The sequence below is a fragment of the Mus musculus genome, chromosome 2, assembly GCF_000001635.26.
Source record: "Mus musculus strain C57BL/6J chromosome 2, GRCm38.p6 C57BL/6J".
NCBI classification, from domain to species: Eukaryota; Metazoa; Chordata; class Mammalia; order Rodentia; family Muridae; genus Mus; species Mus musculus.
Genome location: NC_000068.7, coordinates 156,977,740 through 156,992,929, shown reverse-complemented (window position 1 = coordinate 156,992,929; position 15,190 = coordinate 156,977,740). Strand labels below are relative to the sequence as shown.

Below are 15,190 nucleotides of genomic sequence, written 5' to 3'. Positions count from 1 at the left end.
CAGCTTGCTTTGTTATCCCCTCCAGGGCCACCTACCCATAGTAGGCTGGGTGCTCCCATTATCAGTCATTACTAAGAAAATACACTACACAGTCCAATTTACTAGGGGCCTTTTCTCAACTGAGATTCTCTTCCCAAATTACTTTATTTCAAATTGACATAAAAGTTGCCAGCACATGCAGGCAACGTTTTGATTCTAGTCTGGAGAGATGACTTAGTGTTTAGATGTGCACTGTTCGTAGAGAGGACTGGAATTCATGTCTGTAATCTCCCATTTCAACATTCTGCAGCTGTCTTTAGTAGGAATCTGCTACATTTATATGAACATCACTGCCCTGCACAGATGCTCGTATATGCACAATTAACAATGAAAATCTTTAATTGTTGAGTCAATAATATGTTCAGTCGTTTTTTGTTTGTTTTGTGTGAAGTAACCAACTCTCTTGTTCTACTCAAGAAGGAAATAATATGGCTGCCATTTGTAAAAGATGGAAGAGGACTAGGAATTTGATTCCTGGAAATCGAATCCCTGAGGCTCAGGAGTGCCAGATGATCTTGAGTGTAGCTTTAAACCTTGTTAAAACAAGTATGTCATGGCCCATAAGAGCTTACTAATAATTCAACCATGAGGGAGAGGTAGGTGTGCAGAGAAAACATTTCACATCCCCTCCTGGCAGTTCTGAGCAACAGCCTCCGGGACACCGCAAGAAGAAAAACTACAGCCAAGATGGCGCTGCTAGAGACTCTGTAGGCCTGACCACCATTTTGTCTGTAGTTCCTAGCGTAAGCAGGCGCGTTGCGCATGCGTAAACCCCCGGCATCCTCAGCGCGCCTGCGCTGCGCAGCGCCCCCCCTCCTTGCTGCTGCTGCTGCTGCTGCTGCTGCTGCTGCCGCTGCTGCTGTAGATTGACGGCCCCGCGCTAGCGCTTCAGGTGAGTGAGCGCCTCTACCACAGCGGGCGGAGGGCGCGCCGCGCGGTACGCCCGCCCGGGTGTCGCTCCTCTGTGCGCTGCGGACCGATGGCCACGCGACCAGCCCCGGGTCCTCGCGGTCGGCCTTCTCTGAGCCCCCCGAGCCTATCGCGTTCAGCCCGGCCTCCCGCGCCCCTGCCGGTACCTAGTCGGCGGAGGGCAGCGTGTGACCTGTTGGGGTCCGGCGTCGCTACAGAGGTCTGCACCCTCCGTCGCTGGAACCCCCTGAGGCTGTCACCCGTTCTCCGCCTCTCACGGCGGAGCACGGAGCTCCTAGAGCTGAGCATCCACCTACCCCGTTGCCCCTCACAGCCCAGAGAGTTTTGACAGGGGCCTGGACTCGCCTTCTGTGGGTTTCTTCCCAAAGCCACAGAGGCACTCTTCTCTCCTGGGACCACAGGACCACGGTTTGTCTAAAGCCCACTTTGTAGCCAAAGAAACTGAGGCACGGAGAGGTGAAATGTCGCGTCCAAGGTCATGCAACTGACAAGTGACACGGCCAGCTCTCTTAACTCAGAGGCGGTGGGGCTTTCACAGCCAGAGCTGGTGGGGTTTGACCTTGTATCTTTAAATTTGGGGCGGTGGGGAATACACTTGTCATTTATCTAGAGTTGCTTTTAAAGGTCGTAAAAGTGGGCTACGAATAGAATTATCTTCTGGTCAGTACGGTGGAAATGCTGTTGTGATAACAATCGCGATGTTAACGTGAACTGGCTCCCTCCCAAATACTCGCTTTGTGCCAGGGATCTTGCTAAAGGTTTTATTAAGATCGGTTCACCTTTGTACCTCGCTGCTTCCCTATCCAGTGCTTTCTCCCTTCTTTTTCTCGAAGCCGTTTTTTCCCCCTGCAGAGCTCTCCTGCATGTCACAGGTAGACTTGGAGCCTCATGGCTTAAGCTGAGAGGCTCTCCCCTGTGGCTCCCTGGTAGAACACAGTAAGCCTCTCCTGCGTCAACCCCACTCCCCTCCCCCAGGGTGTCCCCCCCCCAGCCCCCCAAGGTATAATTAGCATTTCTTTTCTAGCTGTCAGGACTAGGCTGGCTGGGCTGGCTGGACTTGTGGAGGTGACAGAGCAGATTTAGCCAGTATCACCTCTTTTTGGGACTTTCTGGCTCTGCTCCAAAGCTGGTCTTGAGCATTTTCAGGCTTTAAGATAAAACGAGAAAGCGTTGACACGGTGGTGAAGAATCTAAGACACCTCCTTTGATTTGAGTTCCAAATGAACAGCTATAAAAATGTGTTGATTTTTTTTTTTTTTTTGCCCCCAAAATAACTAGCACAAACTGCCTTTTCCTCCCTTAGCAAATCCTCCTCCACACTTCAAAGGCTCCACAAAATTTTCATCTTCCCTGCTTAATTTTCCTAACTAGAATTAAATAATACATAGCAGGCTGCAGGCCCGGGTCTTATCCTCAGTAAGATCCCCCCCAACCCCACCCCCATCCCCGGCCAGGTCAGGCGCAGTCTTTGCACCCCCAAATGCCTGGGTCCTGGTTGGCCAAAAAAAAAAAAAAAAAAAAAAAAACTGAGTTCCAGCTGTTCCTTGCCGTTACTCAAAGGGTAATTAATGTTCTATTGCTATTCTGTTGGTCCTCTTGCCCTCCAGTTTCTCTTTGCTGTCCCTCCCTTTATATTTCTCTTCAGATTATCCTGTATCAGCCTTAGTCCACCCTTTTGTTTTTGAAAGTTTGCAGATGATGGTCTTGCATCTAGAAGTCTCCCCGATAGTGGAGCAGGTATATGCTTCTTTAGCCTACATGGGAGTTTTTATTTTTATGTGGCAGTAGGAGTGCCTGAGGCTTATGACATTTTAGTCTGCACTTGAAATTCATGTGAGATTCAGTTTCTCATTCTTTTACTTTGTGTGGCTTATTAGCCCAGGTGACAGCTGAGTGATCATAGTTTTTATTGTCTATCAATATGTAGTATTTGTAACATGCACGTATTAGGACTCTTTTAGAGGTCAGAGGACAATTTTGAAACAGTCAGTTCTTTTACTATGAGGATCCTAAATTGAGATCATTAGGATTGGGGGAAAGTGCCTTTACCAGCTGAGCCATTATGCCAGCTCTATATTATTATTATTATTATTATTATTATTAGCAGAGCCTTGCTTTATAGGCCAGTCTATCCTCAAACTCATGATCTTTTGACCTCAACCTCCAGGATACTAGGATTTCATGTACCACCACATCTGACTTAATAAAGTTTCTTAAAATTTTTTTTTATTTAATTATTGGTGGGACCACAGATGCTATGCTGTGCATGTGGAAATCAGAGTACAATTTTGTGGAGTCAGTTCTAACCATTCACCTTTCTATGGGTTTTGGAGACTGAATTCAGGGTTCCAGGCAAGCATCTTTCCCCACTGAAAGGCCCTAATAAAGCTTCTTTTAAAAAAATTATTATTTATTTTATGTATGTGAGTACACTGTCACTCTCTTCAGACACACCAGAAGAGGGCTTCGGATCCCTATTATAAATGGTTGTGAGCCACCATGCGGTTGCTGGGAATTGAACTCAGGACCTCTGGAAGAGCAGTCAGTGCTCTTAACTGCTGAGCCATCTCTCCAGCCCCCTTTAATAAAGCTTCTTAAAGAGTTATTTTGAATGTTTTCCTGATATTACAGTGAACTATTATTGTGTATAAGGCATGGTAATGAGTATTGTGGAAAGTTCAGAATCGAATAAAACAGGGTTCCTTTTCAAGCAGTTTCCTAGCTAACTAGTGAGCATTGTTTAACTGTACATATCTGAAAACTGCCACATTAGATTATAAGCAAAGCAAAGTGATAGTATAAGGAATGATTCCAATGTGGGATTTTTTTTTTTCTCCTTTTTTTAGACAGAGTCTCTGTGTCCTGGGCTGGCCTGAAAATCCTGATCTTCCTTCCTCTCTCTCTAAGTGCTGGGTTTATAGGCCTGTGCCTCCACAACCAGTCTGGAAAACACCATAACATTATATTAAATCTGAAAGCAAACAGTGGTCTAATCTCCTCACTTTGGTAGATAGCTTCCTGAGAACTAAACTTGTCTAAGATCATAGAACTAGGGTTTCAGCTTGGCATTCCAGACTTTTTATTCTTTGAGAATTTGCCTGGGCTAAGCGAGGAGCTCAGTGGTAAAGAAGTTGACAGTGTGTGTGAGAGGCCTTGAAGATTATTGCCAGAAACTAACTCCTTCCTTCCTAACTTCCTTCCTTCCTTCCTTCCTTCCTTCCTTCCTTCCTTCCTTCCTTCCTCCCTCCCTCCCTCCCTCCCTCCCTCCCTCCCTCCCTTCCTTCCTTCCTTCCTTCATTCCTTCCTTCCTTAAGTTACCAATGTTTCTTCTGTGTGTGAAGATATAAACCAGCAACTCTTAAAATACCAGGTATGTGTTTAGATCAAGGAGTAGAGGAGATACTAAGGAGCATCTGATCTATTAGGGAGAGGATAACTTTTCTTGACCACTGAAGATGGTGTGTAGATACTGTCAGGGTAGATGGTCGAGGGATTGTGTGTGGCATGGGAGTTAGGAAGAGGTCAGGAGGAGGAGTATGCACAACAGCAGTGAGACCACTTTGGGGAAGATTTAGGTTTTTTAGAGCTTGACAGATTGTTAGTGACAGAATTGAAAGGGCAATGGAAGCATTTTGAAGTTTGGGTAATGAAACTGAGACGATGTAACAGTGTCTGCCCTGGCTAGAGGGGGGAAGAACAGAAGGAAAAAACCTGGTGCAATTTCTATCAAAAACAATATAATAGTTCTTAACCTTTACTGTACATCAGCCAACTAGACAGCTTCTTATTGGCACATTGCTTGGCTTCTCTCCAGAGTTTCTGATTCAGTAGAGGTCTTAAGAGGGGCCTGAGAACTGACAGATCTAATCCACTACCAGATTGTGGGGGCTCTCCTAGTCTGAATGCAACACTTTGAGAGCCACTAGACAAGAATGTTGAAAAGCTAGTCAGGAAATGTCAATGAATTTGTTCCAGAGAGGTTGGGAAGGACAGAGGGGGACAGACAGACAAACAGATTATGTGTGTTACTGGCATGAATCAGTTCTGGAAATAGATATATAATGCCATAATAGTCATTTCAAAAAATGGGATGTAGGAGCCTCGAGAATTGAGTTTTAAAATTTATACCTTTGTATGTTTGTGTATTATTTTTACATTGTAGACATATTCCCTTTGTGTTTTAAAAGCAAAGATGATGAGTCCATCTTGAAGATTCATACTAAAATATTTATGGATTTTAAAAAGAGCTTGCTAAAATGATCTACTCATACAACAAACATTTTTGGTGAGTGCTGCATGACAGATGCTGGTAGCTTCTAGAAGCACAAAGCCTTTGCTAAAACTTGGAGTCTGGTGATATGGCTATGCAAATAATAACTCCAGGTCGTATCACATGTGAGCTTCCCAGGAGCGGGGAGCAGGGCCTGTCTCTCTGCTTGACTGATAATGATGGATGGCCAAACCCAGGCAAGAAGTGAAGACAGTAGGAAAGAGAAGGTTTTGTTTTGTTTGGTTGTTTGTTGTTTGCTGGGTTTTGTGGGGAGGGTGAGGAGCCTCGATAAGCAAGAAGAAAGGAAATGGTTCCTCAGGAAGGGCTCAGGAGGATCAAGAGTTTAAGGTATTCTTGCCTATATAGCAAGTTTGAGGCCAACCTAGACTACATGAGACCATCTCAGAAGGGTGCACTAGGGAGGGGAAGGGCCCTCGTAGGTCCACAGATTAATAATACTATAGGTTTAATGCAGAAAAGGTGTTACCTACGCTGAGAAATTTCCTTGTTCCTTTTAAGAGTCAGGCTACTTGAGAACAGCACACAAAAGCTTACCCAGATTGAGAGCACATATTTATAGGTTTCAGGGCTTTTTGTTTTTGTTTTTGTTTTGTTTTGTTTTGTTTTCTGAGACAGGGTTTCTCTGTGTAGCCCTGGCTGTACTAGGACTTGCTTTGTAGACCAGGCTGGCCTGGAACTCAGATCTGCTGGGATTAAAGGTATGTGTTAGTGCTGCCCCCGCCAGGGTTTACTTTCTTAAAGGAAAAAAACAAAGACAAAAACAAAAACAAAAAACAATAAAACTTTAGATATAGTGCTTAATTTCATTGTATTTATAACAGTAGCCAATAATTTTGTCATTACTTTCCTTTCATATTTATTCATATAAAATTAATTAGCATATGGAGGATATATTAAATAGAAAAGTGAATTGCTTTGAACTGGGTATATAACTCAGTAGTAGAGCCCATGCTCTAGGTTTGATCCTTTGCCTCCCACCCAGAGAATGTTATTCTCTTTTGGAAAAGTTCTGTTTCTTATAACACCAGAAAGAGTTCGACATGTTATTAGTCCAAAGTAAATATTTATTGTTGCTAGCTGTAGGGGTGCACTCTGAAGGAAATGTGCCTTCTTTGCAGGCGGAGTTGCATTCCATGTAAACATTAATTACAGTACTGAGAACGCTATGCTATTAAACCTAATATGGGGCTGTGTAGTATAGAGCTGTTAGCCTTCCTAACTCGTTATGTGTAGGTGTTACTTTTTGTCTTTCCAAGAGACTTAATATAGTAAATTAAGATTAGTTTTCTGGGGGCTGGAGAGATGGCTCAGTGGTTAAGAGCACAGACTGCTCTTCCAAAGGTCTTGAGTTCAACTCCCAGCAACCACATGGTGGCTCACAACCATCTGTAATGAGATCTGATGCCTGTCTTCTGGTATATCTGAAAATAGCTAAAGTGTACTCATATACATAAAATAAATAAATAATTCTTAAAAAAATAGATTAGTTTTCTGGGGCCGATAAGATGACTTAGTGGGTAAAAGCTCTTGCTGCAAAGATAATGATCTGAGTTTGATCCCTGGATCACATATAATGGTGAAAGGAGAGACTGACTCTACAGAGTTGTCTTCTGACCTCCATATGTTCACTATCTACACACACACACACACACACACACACACACACACACACACACACGCTCATAAGTTTTTAGGTATATTAACTTCCTAAGTGTGGAGTGGCTTCCCCCAAGCTTTGACTGTCATTTTACCACCTAATGCCCATAGTCTGTAGTCTAATACAACCATTCTTTATACTTCATCTGGTGACTCATTAAGACCTTTTGGTATATATTTTGTATATCTTAGGGAAGATGCTGTTTCAACTTTTAGGGAAATAGCTGTCACTTGGGGGAATGATCAGTATGATGGCTGAGAGTCTTATAAATCCAATAAATTAGGATAAGGAAAATAGTAAGTAGATCATAATAAACTTTATGAAATTGCTTCCTAATTCTAATTATAATTTAAGATTTTGAAGTACTGTTAGCTTCTTACTAAATCATAATTGTGATAATTTTTTTTCAAGAAGTAGCATTTGTTTAAAACAGTTTGTTAGAAGTGACAGTTTTATCCTTATGGTGCTTCTACATTTTTATACCTTGGGTTTCAGTTCATGGTTAAAAGTGAATGGCCTGCTGAGCATAGTGGAGAGCATGCCTTTAGTCCCTGCACTCAGGAAGCAGAGGCAGACAAATCTCTGTGAGTTCAAAGCCAGTCTCTGCAGAATGATTCTAGGATGACCAGGGCTACACAGAGAAACCCTGTATTGAAAACAGCAACAAAACAAAAACAAAGGAACAAACAAACAAAGGGAATGAGCCTGGTAGAGTCCTTGTTAAGCACGAGAGCCTAATTTTGATATCCAGTATCAAGAAAGAAAATTGAGTACTTTTTAAAAAAATTATAAGAACTGTACATTAATCTCTAAAACTTGGCTGAGAGCACAGAGAAATCAGATTATTGTTTTTGTTTTGTTTTGTTTTGTTTTGTTTTGTTTTGTTTTGTTTTGTTTTCAGTCCAGAAGCTGGGGTGGAGCAGAGCTCCTCCTGACAGTCTTCAGCCTTAGAAGGCGCTGCTGCTTTAAAGTCACTGTGTTGAGATGGTCTGAACCGGTGTGGACCAGAATGTAGCTTAATACCTTAGACATCCCACAGGTAGATTGCTTTTCCAGCAACCCCTGGTAGGTGTTGGTATGTTCTTTGTAATAGTAGTCAAAGTTTGTTTTTTTTTTTTAAAGATTTATTTATTGATTATATGTAAGTACACTGTAGCTGTCTTCAGACACTCCAGAAGAGGGAGTCAGATCTCATTATGGATGGTTGTGAGCCACCATGTGGTTGCTGGGATTTGAACTCCAGACCTTTGGAAGAGCAGTGGGGTGCTCTTACCCACTGAGCCATCTCACCAGCCCAGTAGTCAAAGTTTTAAATACTGCTTTTCTGCTTTCAAAATTTGCTGATCATGAAATTTGTAGTAGACTTTAGAAATGTCTTAGATACTTTTCTGTTGTTGTGATAGGACACCATGAGCAAGGCAACTTATAAAAGAGTTTATTTGGGTCTTACAGTTTCAGAGGGTTAGAGTCTGTGGCCATCACCGCAGGGAGCATGGCAGCAGGCAGGCAGGCATGATACTAGATCAGCAGCTGAGAGCTCACATCCTGAGTCACAACCAAGAGGCAGAAAGAGCTTACTGGGAATGGTGTCGACTTTTGCAACCCTCAAGCCCCAATGACATACCTCTTCCACAAGGCCATACCTCATGATCTTTCCCAAGGTTCCACCAACAGGGACCAAGTATTCAAATATATGAGTCCGTAGGGGCCATTTTCATCCAAACTGCCACCGAAACCAAACCTGAAAATATAAAAAAGAATTAGTGATCAGTTGGCATCAAACAGGAAAAATTGTTAATAGAGACTTGTCCAAGATCTGGATGCAGAATGCTAATGTTCAAATCCTTCCTCTGCTGCTTGCTAACTGTGTGGCCTCTGTCAAATTACAAAGCTAAGCTGTGCCTCAGCATCTTTATCTGTCAGGGGGACAATGCTTAGCTTACAAGTGTCAGAATATAACATAAAATAATGAATGGGGGCTGGCAAGATGGCTCAGTGGGTAAGAGCACTGACTGCTCTACCGAAGTCCTGAGTTCAAATCCCAGCAACCACATGGTGGCTCACAACCACTCGTAGTGAGATCTGATGCCCTCTTCTGGAGTGTCTGAAGTCAGCTACAGTGTACCTATTTATAATAATAAATAAATCTTTGGGCTCGAATAAATAAAACAGAGACTGAGTAAGTGGGGTCGACCAGAGTGAACAGAGGTCCTAAAATTCAATTCCCAACACACATGAAGGCTCACAACCATCTGTACAGCTACAGTGTACTCATATACATTAAATAAATAAATAAATCCTTAAAAAATAAAATAAGGGGGCTGGTGAGATGGCTCAGTGGGTAAGAGCACCCGACTGCTCTTCCGAAGGTCCAGAGTTCAAATCCCAGCAACCACATGGTGGCTCACAACCATCTGTAACATGATCTGACTCCCTTTTCTGGTGTGTCTGAAGACAGCAACAGTGTACTTACATATAATAATAAATAAATCTTTAAAAAAAAAAAGATATCCTTTAAAAAAAAAAATAAATAAAATAAAATAAAATAAAATAAAATAATGAATGGATAAAGTGCTGATTCTGGTACCTGACATTGGGAAAGCACTCAGTAACTGGCAGGTATGAACACAAAGTACTTCAGGGCTGTTGTTTGTCCTTGTTTGTCCATTCAGACTGTAGAAAGGAACGGATTGTTTTCAGGGATTCTGCCTTTAGCTGGTAGGAACCCGGAGCTCTTCCAAGCTCCATACCAGGCCTTGCCAACAGTAGCTTCCCTAATGTCTTGAGCTGCGTCCTTCAAGAGGGGAAGGCAGAAGGGTGTGCATCTGGCACTGGAGTTGCTTTAGATAAACCCTATGTTAGAAAGCTCCCTGCTGGTTGGGAGTCTGTAATTAACAAGATCTGTCTGTGGGGATTGCTCTGTCCTAGCAGTTATCTGTATCAAGAACCTGGAATGAATACAATGAGCACATAGGGCAGACTCAGATTTCCAACTTGGCAGGCCCCGAAAGTCTACTTCCCACCTGCTGCCAGAGCCCAAGAATGACCCAGCAAAAGGGTGGGTCTGTTATGAGGGGTGTGGTTGACCTTATCCAGGGCCAAGGAGAAGCAAGTGTATTTCCTGTTAGAATGAAGATCTATGGGTATACCTTAACAGCTGCCTTTGACCTTCACTCCCCTATTTTGCTTATGTAGGAAGGAAGGCAGCTTCTGAAACTATTTCTCCTTGTAGCAAGATGCCCACATTTTCATTTGTGTAGGAATAATCTGTGAGCTAGGTTTTTTTTTTTTAAAGGCTTGTTCCGTGGTTTGTTTATTTGGCTTCTCAGGCTGTCTCTCGAGATCCTTTGCTTCCTTAAGGGCCCCCAGGAGACAGCAGTGAAACCAACATCCATTATCCTAGATACTTGGGAGGATGTTTAAGTCAATGGTTTCATGATTAGATTAATTCAGGCTTTAAGCCTGACAGAACTTAAGAGCCAAGTCATCATATAATTGTGTTTCTTATAGATGTATGGAATGTAGCCCAGTATCCTAGAATATCTTTCAGAATCTGGGCTTGGTGTCTAAACAGTGGTCTTAGCCCTATACACATTCAGGTGCATGAACCTAGTTCAATTTTCTGTGTCTCTTTCCTTATTGGAGGAAGGGGTCACTGTTGAAGACCAGTGCTTCTTAGCCCTGGTTAAGAATTACCCAAAGAGCTTTAAAAAAACAAAACAAAACAAAACAAAACAAAACAAAAAAACGCTTAAGCCCTGCCCCAAACAATTAAAATGATCTTTTGGATTGAGGCCATGTATTGATATTCTTTAAAGCTCCCAGGTCCAACTATAGCTAAGAAAACTGTAAACAATATGAACAAAGATTTTGTGTGCTTTTAACTTAAATATTTAAATTTATAAGAATTTCATACCCTAGTATTGTATCTGTCTACTTGCTCCTCTTCTCCCTCTAGCTCATGTATCTTCTCACAACTCCTAAAATTTATGTTCTCTTCTATAATAATAATAATAATAATAATAATAATAATAATAATAATCTCTTATATCTATAAATATACACACACAGCCTGGTTAGTCCATTTAGTGTTGTCTTTATGTATATGTGTTTAGGGCTGATTATTTTGGATTAAGTAACTTCTCAGGGAGTTTGTCCCTAGAAAAAACTGAGTGTTCCTCCCTCAGCAGCCATTGATTTCCAGTAGCTCTTCATCTAATGTGGGTCTTATGAGATTTCCCCCATCTAACATGTCAGCTTCTGTTGTCATTACGCATGTTGTCTTTGTTAGAGCTTTACTGCTGTGAAGAGACACCATGACCAAGGCAACTCTTATAAAGGACAACATTTAACTGGGGCTGGCTTACAGGTTCAGAGGTTCCATTATCATCATGTCGAGAAACATGGCAGAATCTAGGCAGCCATGGTACTTATTGGAGGAGCTAAGAGTTCTACATCTTCATCCAATGGAAGCCAGTGGCAGACTGTTTCCAGGCAGCTAGGAGGAGGGTCTCAAAGCTCATCCCTTACAGGAACGCACTTCTTCCAACAAGACCACACCTACTCCAACAAAGCCACACCTCCAAATAGTGCCACTCCCTGGGCCAAGCATACTCACACGTGTCTTGTTTAGGCAACTATATATTGTTGGGATTTCATGGGTATATCTTCCCTGTCGTGTCTAGAACATACTGTCTAGCAGCAGGTATCCTGGCTGTCTAGCTCTTAGTCTCTCTGCCCCCTCTTTGGTGAGGTTCCTTGAGTCTTGGGTGTAGGAGTTGGATTGTAGATGTATTAAAAGAAGTTGAGCACCAACTCAGTCAGTTGTTCTCTGCATTTCGACCAGTTGTAGATTTATTTACCTATCTGGTTGGTGGTTTGTTTTGTTTTCTGAGACTGAGTCTCACTGAATAAACCACGATAGCTTTGAACTCAGAGATTTACCTGAGTTCAAACACTGCTTTAATCTCTGCTGGGATTAAAGTCGTGTGCCACTACACCCACCAGATTTCCATTCCTTCCTTTTCTTTTTTAATTAAAAAAAATTTTTTTTTTAAATATTTATTTAAGGAACTGAAAAAGTAGCTCAGTAGTTAAGTGCTCTTGCAGATGACCTGAGTTCCGTTCTTGAACCCACAGCAGGCAGCTCACAACTGCCTGGGACTCAGTTCCTGGAGATTCGGTGCTCTCTTCTGGCATTCACAGGCAAGTACATGTGCATGCTAACACATACATATGCGTAAATAAAAGTAAAATGTTGAAAAATAAAAATTTAAAAATAAAAAACAGGTTTGTTTTTACTTTGTGTTTGAGTGGTTTGTTTGCATTTCTGTGTGTGCCATAAGAGAGTTCTGCTCGATTTATTGGGACTGGAGTTAAGGACCATGGTAAGCTGCTGTGTGGGCACTGGGAATTGAACTGGGGTCCAAAGGAAGAACAGCCAGTGCTCTTAACCATTAAGCCATCTCTCCAGTTGTAGGTTTCTGTCATAGTTTCCATCTTTCCCATATGTTGTAAAAAGAAACTTTGTTGGTAAGGAAAAGAGCTATATTTATCTATAGTTTTTTTATTGGAGAGTTGGGGCCACTAGTATATAAAGTTATTACTGACAGGTGTGTGTTGGCTGCCATTATTTTGTTGTTGTTGTGCTGTTTCTGTTCTTGGTCCTGTTTGGTGTTTCAGTGATCATGCTTCCTGTCTCCTTCCTCTGGTCTCTTGGCTACGCTTCCTCCCCTCTTCACCCTAGAGGATTGTTTCCAGTATTCTCTGTAGAGCTGGTGTGGTGGGCAGGAATTCTTTTAGACCGTGTCATGGAAAGTTTTTCTTTTTCCTTCAACTGTGGAAGATAGTTTTTCTGGGCACAGTACTCTAGGTTGGCATTTGTGCTTTTTTAGAATTTCAGGCACATTGCTCCAGGCTCTTGCAGCTTTTAAAGTTTCTATTGAAACATTAGCTGTTAGTCTAGTGCATGTTCTTTGATGTGCACTTGTGGTTTTTCTCTTGCAGTATTCAATACTCTTTCTTTCTTTCTTTTTTTTTTTGTAAAGATTTATTTACTTATTATATGTAAGTACACTGTAGCTATCTTCAGACACTCCAGAAGACAGAGTCAGATCTCGTTACAGATGGTTGTGAGCCACCATGTGGTTGCTGGGATTTGAACTCCGGACCTTCGGAAGAGCAGTCTGTGCTCTTACCCACTGAGCCATCTCACCAGCCCTCAATACTCTTTCTTTATTCTGTATATTTAGAGGTTTTTTGGTTTGGTTGGTTGGTTGGTTGGTTGGTTTTTTGAGACAGGGTTTCTCTGTGTAGCCCTGGCTGTCCTGGAACTCACTTTGTAGACCAGGCTGGCCTCGAACTCAGAAATCCTCCTGCCTCTGCCTCCCAAGTGCTGGGATTAAAGGCGTGTGCCACCACTGCCCGGCTATATTTAGAGTTTTGACTATAATATACTGTAGAGAGTTTCTTTTCTATTCCTGTCTATGGTATTGTTGGCTTCTTGTATGTCTTTCCTTGACTAGGGGAAGTTTTCTTCTCTGATCCTGTTGAAGATCTTGTCTGTGCCATCGACCTGAGATGACAACGACGACGATGATGATGATGATGATAATGATTCTCTTTCTCCTTCCTCCTCCTTCTTCCCCTCCTTCTTCTATGCTTATAATTAAAAGATTTGGTCTTTTTTTTTTTTTTTTTTAACAGAATAGAGTTTATTCAGGGCATGGGGAGGGGAGTTGAGAGGGTGGTAGAGATAGAGAAAGGCAGAGAGAATAGAGGAGTAGAGACCAGCTGTGAGCACATGGGGGTGGGGGGGGGAGTGTAGAGAGAGAGGGAAGCAGTGAGAGGACAGAGGTAGAGCAAGAAGGCAAGAGAGCAAGAGCAGGTTTCGTCTTTTCATTGTGCCTCAGATTTCCTGCATGTTTCTTCTATGGGTTTTTGGTTTGTTTTTGTTGTTGTTGTTGTTTTTATTGTTTGTTTTAATGTCTAATTGCTGTACTTTATTTTCAAGCCCTGATACTCTGCCTTCTACTTCATCCATCCTATGATAAGGCTTTCCCTTGAGTTTTCTAACTGGGCTATTGAATTTTTCATCCATCTCATGTTAGCTTCAGGATTTCTATCTATGTACTGAATTCAGTTTTCTGATCCTGAATTGTCTTTATCATTTCACTGAGCCTTACACTTGTGTTTTCTTGGACTTCACTAAGAATTATTTCATCTTCTTTAGGTTCACTGAAGCGTTTGCTCATGTCCCTTTTAAACCCCTTGAATGTTTTAAAATTATGTTTATCATTGTTCTTTTAAATTTTGTGTTCTAGAGTTCATCTAAGTAATTCTTTTTTTTTAAAGATTTATTTATTTATTATATGTAAGTACACTGTAGCTGTCTTCAGACACACCAGAAGAGGGCGTCAGATCTCATTACGGATGGTTGTGAGCCACCATGTGGTTGCTGGGACTTGAACACTGGACCTTTGGAAGAGCAGTCGGGTACTCTTACCCACTGAGCCATCACACCAGCCCCATCTAAGTAATTCTTATTGGAGAACATTTCTATAGGAATGCTGTGTTTGGGGGGAAGCATTATCTTCTCTTTCATATAGTTGTGTTTTTGCCATGTGATCGTGTTTGAGGTGAGATTGTAGCCTGCCTCAGGCTGCCTGGTGCAGGACCTGCATGGAGCTGTGGAGTTGACATCGAGGAGTGAGGTTGGTGTTTATTCTTTGGGTTTTGTTCTGTTGTTTTGTTTGTTTGTTTGTTTGTTTGAACACAGACTCACCATGTTGTTGTGGCTAGCTTGAACTCACTATAAAGACAAAGCTGGCATCAAACTGACAGCAATCCGTCTGCCTTTGCCTTTCCAGTGGTGAGATTAAAGGATTTTCCACGCCTGGCAAAGATGACCAAGTTTCAAACAATTGGTAAAGCTAAGCTTCCGAGTCACTCTTTCTAGAAACCATCAGTGTTGTCCATGCAAAAACGTACTCGTGTGCCCCTTTTTTTCTGACTCAGTTTCCTCTGTAGCCTGTCTTCTCTCAAAGCTACAGCACTGTATTGTGTGTGTGTGTTTTCTTACCTTGAGTGTCCTCATTTGTCCCCTCCTGCATTGCGGTTAATCAAGCATATCTCTTAAGGATCCACCATTCTCACTCCTTCAGGAATCTCTTGGCCATCCTAGCCCTTAGTTGTCTCGCCTCTGCCCTGAGGAAGCTTCTTTTAGCTCCAATGCTATGTTCCAAGTACCAGATGCAATGGAAGACAGCCGAAGT

At 42.1% G+C, this 15,190-nt stretch overlaps 1 protein-coding gene across 12 annotated transcripts in view; it reads left to right on the top strand.

The window, feature by feature from the left end:
* Window positions 1–797: 797 nt before the first annotated feature.
* The window catches only part of Ndrg3 (N-myc downstream regulated gene 3), a 64,791-nt gene continuing 50,398 nt past the window's right edge, over window positions 798–15,190 (top strand). For 4 of the 12 annotated variants that reach the window (NM_001355394.1, NM_001355393.1, NM_013865.2 and 1 more), the window contains exon 1: window positions 819–931. The gene's annotated coding sequence lies outside the window, so the exon portion shown is untranslated. Of the gene's footprint in view, window positions 1,378–4,283; window positions 4,340–5,131; window positions 5,255–15,190 lie in introns of those variants that run through there. The other 8 variants (XM_030251733.1, XM_011239593.1, NM_001355391.1 and 5 more) reach the window with 7 other exon arrangements.